Consider the following 7,775-nt stretch of genomic DNA (forward strand, 5'->3'; position numbering starts at 1 on the left):
TTGCTTGAACCTGGGAGGTGGAGGTTGCAGTGAGCTGAGATCACCCCACTGCTCTCCAGCCTGGGAGACAGAGTTCAAATCTGTTTTGGTCTAATGTTTTCTTATGTTTGTTTTATTTCATGTGTGCCAGTTTCTCTTTTTTCACAACAATTTATCAATTTGTGGCAATAAAATTAAAAGTGATTTACTTTTTGTAGTGTTTGAATGTCAAAAATGTCATGAACATTCTTTGGAATAAATAATACTAGCAAATATTTATTACTCACTATGTCCCAGGCTTTGTTCTAAATATGACCTCATATACATATACCCCCCAACAGGGATTCAAAATTAGATAGTGTTTAACACAGTAGTTTACAGGTAAGGAAACTGAAGTCTAATGAGGCTAGGTAATTTGCCTGAGGTCACACAATTAGTAAATGTGAAATTAGTAAGTTTGCATTTGAACCCTTGGGGCTGGCTCTAGAATCCATGCCCTTAGCTACTGCACTACACGGCATCTGTCATGCACACAGCTGCTGCTGTTTGTCAAAAATCTATCCAAATTTTTCTGTCGCTGGATTCAAAGTATTTTTTATCAACTTTCCTCATTATGAATTAACTCTTCAAACCTGCCATGATTGTTTCTGTAATGTTGACAACCTGTAATTTATTTGATGTAGCCACGTTCCCCATAATACACAACCCCACCCTGCTGGAAATTAGAAAGTGAATCATTTACCATCATCTCAAGGCCTTTGGGGTCCTTACGGGTGACTAATCCAAACCAGCAATTAAATACCTGAATATCCTTGCCAGCATCTTCCCCAGGACCATCCAGTCTCTGTTTGGATCCCTTAAATAGTACCTCACTACCTCTCGAGATCACTTACTCCTTTTTAAGAAACACTTCATTCTCTGGAAAGCTATCCATATATTAACTAGAAATCTACTTATTAATGGCCCTTACCTGTAGACTTGGAGCACCTATAGAGCAAAGTTATGATTTCTTCCATGTAACTCTTTGAAATTTAAAGATAGCTGTATGGCATTCCTGTACTTACTTGTCCTCATTTCCTTCAACCAAAAGGCATAGGCTAAGATGTGCTTTGTCAAATACTACCTGTGTGACATTAGACAGTTACTTAAGCTTTATGTCTTAATTCCCTCATCTGTAAAATGTGGGTAAAATAGAACCATCCTTATTGGGGTGCTATGAGGATTAAATGAGATAAGTTTCTTAGAAACAGTGCATGTCGTATAGTAGGCATTCATTGCACATTATGTAGTATAATATAGTTATGTTGACTTGGTTTCCAATCCCCTCATCCTCATGGTGACTCTCTTCTGGGAACACTCTGGTACCAAAGCCTCTGCTTATTTTTAGTATCTAGTCCTGAACACTACATTCCAGGGGAGGACTGTTCACACAATATCTCCTGCTTGTTTCATAGATTTTGTGGAGAGGGCAGTGCAGGACATCATGCGAATAGCAAGAGTGAAGAAGGTACATCAGGAGGGAGAGCTGTTTCCACGCCGAATCCCTTCCTTGGGTCTGCACCAGCACAAACGAAGGCTTTTATCTAGTTACTGTACACTTTAGGAGTGCTAAACTGTATAGGAGTTTGAGACCAGCCTGGGAAATATGGCAAAACTCTGTCTCTACAAAAAATACAAAAATTAGCTGTGCATGGTGGTGCATGCCTGTAGTCTCAGCTACTCAGGAGGCTGAGGCTTGAGCCCAGGAGGTCGAAGCTGCAGTGAGCTGTGATCACACCACTGCACTCCAGCCTGGGTGACAGAGCAAGACCTTGTCTCAAAAAAAAAAAAAAAAAGATAAATTTTACTATATAAAAACTTTAAATGTATGAACACTCACACAAAAATACTCTAAACAAAGGCAAAGGCAAATAGGAAAAGCATGTAACAGAGGTCAGCAACCACTCTTCCAGTAAAGGGGTCTTGAGTTGCTTTTGTTCAAACCTCCCCCAACCCACGCAGATGTTATGAGAGGGGTTCACCTATGTGACTGGCATTCAGAACCCCACTCCACTCCATTTTCTTGGGCTTACGGGTGTTATGAGAGGGCAATGTACCCAGCTGGGACCAAGCAAAGCCTTGGGGTCAGCACTAGCATCATCACCATCAGCCGTGTTGATGGTCACTATTTCAGGTGTAGGATGTGAGGCTGTGGCTCAGGTGCCCCAGGAAGCGCAGTGCACCTTGTGGAGATGATGTGAGGGCCAGGTTGTTGGATCTGCAGGCACTGACACAGAGTTCGGACAGCTTCTGAGCATTCATATGTTATCCCGTAACGCGGTACCTGCCAGTCCCACTTGACTCTCTCCTTCCCAAGAAGTGGGTCCTCTCCTTTGTTGGGCAACTTCTGGGGATTGACTGTCAGCTCCTGTGCCCCCACATGCACTTTGTACAGCCTCTTCCCCACCTCCTTCAATCCCCACAGCTATGTAAGGTTTTCAGAAAAACTTTCTTTTCTTCTTCATCTATTATTATAATAGAACATCACTCCAAAAGCAATAGGAAAATGAAGTCCTCTTTTCTCAATGGCATCCTTATTAGAGGTGGGGAAATATTTGCTTTATATCTTTCCAGTGCTGGGAAAAAAGGGTGGGGGGGAACAGAATAATACATTTACAGATTGAAGCAATCTGAATACTAATATCCTGCTGCACATATTTGCGTACATTTGATAAACTAAGGGATACTTTCCTTAATCTGTAAATTAGGAAATAATTACCTTAATCCATTAAATATAGAAAAAGATAAACACATTCAAAATTAGGTAAATGCACAGCAAAGTGATGAGATACCTTTTTTCACCTATCATCAACTAAGGTCAAAAAGTGGATAATATCTTATGTCAATGAGGGTCAGGGGAAAAGACTTTCTCATACATACGCTTTTTGTAGAAGTGTAATCTGGTACAAACTATTTGGAAAGCAATTTGTCCATATTTACAAAATTTAGAATTCACATGCCTTTGGATGAGCGATTTTACTTCTAGGAATATAATCTGCAATTATGTTCATATATATGCAAATGTGTATGTCTGGAGACTACCTAAATATCCATCAATGATGTATTAGTAAATGAATTATGGAACATCTACAGGATGTTAAAGCATGGCATCATTACAAAGAATACATTAGATCAATATGTGCTAAGATGGAAGCATCTCCTCCATATATTGTTAAATGAAAGTGTGCTCCCATTGCTTGTACATAGAATTTTTTTAGGGAGGAATATCTCCCTCCTGGGGAGAAAGACTGGTGGTGATGGAAAGTGTGGTGTAGGAGGAAGACTTCCTTTTCTGACACCCTTCTTTAGTGTCTACGTTTGTTAATACGGCTTGGTATTACTTTTTCTACAAAACAAATTAGTTTTAAAATCTACGTCAAGATTTTTGATTGCAAGGGGAAAAATCAGATAACATGAATTTCCTGTTGTGATACAGAATGGAAAATGCTACATTACCGATGATGTACACCAGCCAAAAGTTTCTGGGGTAATCTAATCAAGCCTTTAGATTTCACTTCCAATTCAGTGAAATCAAGGGATATAGGAACAAGGTAAACACCACAATCAGTTGAATCCTATATTCTCCAGGCCGGCTGACCTAGTCTCTTCCATGGGTCAACGTGTCGGAGTTGCTCATCTTTATATGACAAACCAATGCAATGCATGGTCCTGGTTGAGACAAATTGGCTATAAGAGGTCTTTTGGGAACAATTGGGGAAATTTGATTAAGGAATCAGGTTAATTTTGGCAATGCAGAAAAATGTTCTTAATTTTTGGAAATAATACAATTTTTTAAAAATGCATACTAAATGTTGATTACTATTTATAATTTACGTTAAATATTTTAGAATATAAAAAGAAGGCCTTTTTAAAAGGCAAGATTTCCACAGGTTTTGATTTGGTAGGGGCAACTTAAGGAGAAGGTAATTGTCTGCCAAAAAGAAAACAGTGCAATTAAGAAAAACTGGCTTGAACTAGCTCTTTCCAGTTCTACAGCAGATGTTTGCTGTACTGGAGTTATCAAGAAAAGCAGATGGCCCTCTGATAAACCCTGCTGTGCATAGACTCAGCAATGCAGACCAGCAAATAGCTGGCATGGAAACCACCTGAAAGGGATCGAAGAGATTCATTGAAACTAGGGGCGAGGGTCAGCTGGAAAAACAATTCCTGCTTTGCAATGGTCACGGCCATGATTTGATACTTTATGCAAAATTGTAAGCAAAGTTAAGCAACTCACTTTGGCTGTACAGTCAGCTGCCTTGAAGGTGAGCACATATTTTGTTTAATCAGTAATGAAAATGTTGAAAAGAGTTGCAGAAGGGTGCTATTTTGCCTCACATCAGGGTTGTTTTAGGAAAGGATTTTGAGAAAAGTAGATGGGGCATGCTAGCGGTGCGATTGCTGGCACTCTGGCAGTCACATTTCATTATTTATTTGGAGCACAGAGGTGGGAATAGGAGAGAAAGAGAAATAAAAGTCGTATTTTCCATGATATAGGTGCAGATGAGCCAGCCTTTCAAAATAGTGAAGTTGGAGGAGAATCTTTTCATCTGGTGGTGACTACTCACCTTGAGCATTCTGTGCTTTCATAACTAATCATGTTCAACCATTCTTTCATTGATTCATTCATTCAATCACTCATTCATTCATTCACTGTTCAAATAATATTTATTTAGTGCTTGACTATGATAGTCACTCTTACATGTTCCATAGTACCCTATATTTATCATGAATAAGTTCAATGTAGTTTTTGCTTGTTTGTTTTGGTTTTTTGTTTGTTTTTGTTTTGAGATGGAGTCTCACTTCGTTGCTCAGACTGGAGTGCAGTGGCACGATCTCAGCTCACTGCAGCCTCCACCTCCTGGGTTCAGGTGATTCTTCTGCCTCAGCCCCCTGAGTAGCTGGGACTACAGACGCCTGCCACCACATCCAGTTAATTTTTGTATTTTTCGTAGGATGGGTTTTACCATGTTGGCCAGGCTAGTCTTGAACTCATGAGCTCAAGTGATCCACCTGCCTTGGCCTCCCAAAGGGTTGGGATTACAGGCGTGAGCCACCATGCCCAGCCAGTTAAATGTAGTTTTAATACTCCCTTGGTCATTCCTGTTTACTTGCCTGTTCCCTACTCAACAGTACAGTGAAAACATCTTGTTGAATTGTTGTATTCTCAGCACCCGGCACATTATAGAACTCAAAAAAAAAAATTGTGGAATGCATGAATGAGTAAATGAATGTACAAACCATGCTAGGGTCAAAGGATGTAAGATGAATAAGCCACTGTCTTATGTTGCCTTGCTGAATCCTCTTGTCAAAAGTATTTTGAAGAACATGAACATGGTTTAGGACAGACCAGCATCAGATTGTGCTAGTTTAAGTTGAAGAGACTGGAAGGAGGAAATGGGGGGCATCAGAAAGTGAAATGGCAGGCTGTGCAAACAGAATGGCTCAGGGGACAACCCTGAGAAGGCCCAGACTGGAGTAGATGAGGAAGTATTTAGGAGAGAGAAGAGAGTTAGGACTCAGGGTCATTAGCAATGGAAAAAAGTGCACATTCAAAAATGCATCATTGACTGGGCATGGTGGCTTATGCCTGTAATCCTAGCACTTTGGGAGGCCGAAGTGTGTAGATCACTTGAGCTCAGGAGTTCGAGACCAGCTTGGCAAAATCTTATCTCCACCAAAAGTATGAAAAATTAGCTGAGTGTGGTGGCATGTGCCTGTGGTCCCAGGTAGTCGAGAGGCTTAGGTGGGAAGATCGCTTGAGCCCAAGAGTTGGAGGCTGCAGTGAGCCAAGATCGTGCCACTGCACTCCAGCCTGGATAACAGAGTGAGACTCTGTCTCAAAAAAAAAAATTAAAATTAAAATATGGGAACCATTTTAAAGCCTTAAAAAAGTAAAACCAACACAAGCATTTTAACTGTTGAACTAAAACATGATTGTGGGATACACTATTTCAAACCACTTTCATTAACAGCAAAATTGATAAAGCATACTTTTCTGATAGGAAGATAAAGAAAGGTTGATCCCCCATTCATAGAAGTTGGGTCTCTTTCCATGATGAAGAAACCTTACAACTTGCCCTAATGGACACATACACCTATATGTTCTGATTTTAGAGGCAATAAATACCATCTTACACTCGCCTCCAAAAGTACTATTTTTTCTTACCTACTTGCTCATTCATTCATTCAATTCATTCATTCATTCATTCAATTCAACTAATATATGTTAAGGCTGTTATGAGACAGTCACGGTTTTAGATGCCGGGACTACATAGGCTAAACAACTGTCCTAGTTTGCCCCAAGACTAACCCAGGGTTAGCACTGAAAGTCCTGTGTCCTGGGAACCCCTTCTGTCCTGGGCCAATGTTGGTCATCCTAGAGCCTACATCAGTGAGGCGGGATTGAAATTTTAGCCAGGGAGATGCCAGAAAGCCTTTACTAGAAAGGTTACTTTCAAGAAAAGACCTGGAGCAGATAAGGACAATAGCTGCATGGATATCTTGGGGAAGAACAGTCCAGAAAGTCCAAGCCTCAGGCAGGAGCTTCCCTGTCATGTTCCAGGAACAGCCAAGAAGCCACAGTTGCTGGGGACATAGTGAGAGGAGGGGAGGGCAATGGGAGATGAGATCTGAGAAATACCAGGAGTCAGATTATGTGAGGACTTGTGAGTCTTAGCAAGGATTTTTGGCTTTTACTCTGAGCAACATGAGAGGATACTGGAAGGTTTTCAACAGGGAAAGAACAGGCTTACTTTGGCTGTTGTGTTAAGAATAAGCCACAAAGAGGAAAGAGCAGAGAGACAAGGAAGCTAAGCATTTAAATAATCCTTTCGAAAGTCCTAGTCCCACTCAGTTGTTTGAAACGAAATTGAGAAAACAGTTATGGTCTGTTTTGTGGTCTCAGTTTTATCTTTTCTGAAAAATCAGGGTAGGAGTCTTTATTCTCTCCTGCTTCAATTACAACTGTTGACTTTCCATTTTACAATAAGAGGGAAGCAGTTTCAAACATGAAGAATATAAATGGTGTTAACTAAATTGAAACTCTTACTGTAACACTAATGTACAGCCATAGGGGGGGTGTTAGGAATGTGGGCCAGACTGCCTGAGTTCGGATCTCAGCCCTGCTACCTCTAGCTAGGTGCCTTGAACAAGTGACTTGGCTTGGGGAAGCTCCTTGCTGTCTTCATCTGTAGGAATTATAGCTCTACCTACTCTTGGGGCCATAGGGAGGATTCGGTGAGTTAACCCACATGCCTGGAGCAGAGTGACTGCTCATTAATGTTTAGCATTCTTACAACTATTAAGTCACCCAAGAATAGATGCTCAGCTTTGCAATACATGTGGGCTTTCAGAGACAGGGCTTATGTCTTATCATCATATTTTGACTAGAAATACTTATATAAGTTTATTACATTAGAATGTAATCCTATGTATGAGATGTATATCATATCTAGTACATATATGGGTTCATAAGCAAGACTACAAGTTAGAGATCATTGAAGTAAAAAAATAAATGGGAGAGGGGAATCCATTTAAGTTTTCCAGAAATTTTAATGATAGTGAGGATTTGATTTAAAATAGAGTATTTACATTTAACTATTAGACCTGCTAAATTTATTTTTCCAAATTTTCTTTCAAATAAAATACTAAAATAGAAATATAGCATTTTAGAGTCCAAGGAGAATATCTTTTTCTGATGAGAGAAATTGAGGAATGGTCTGCTTTGTGTGCTCAGTTTTTTTCTTTCTTTTTTC

The sequence above is a fragment of the Mandrillus leucophaeus genome, unplaced genomic scaffold (assembly GCF_000951045.1).
Source record: "Mandrillus leucophaeus isolate KB7577 unplaced genomic scaffold, Mleu.le_1.0 Scaffold407, whole genome shotgun sequence".
Classification (NCBI taxonomy): domain Eukaryota; kingdom Metazoa; phylum Chordata; class Mammalia; order Primates; family Cercopithecidae; genus Mandrillus; species Mandrillus leucophaeus.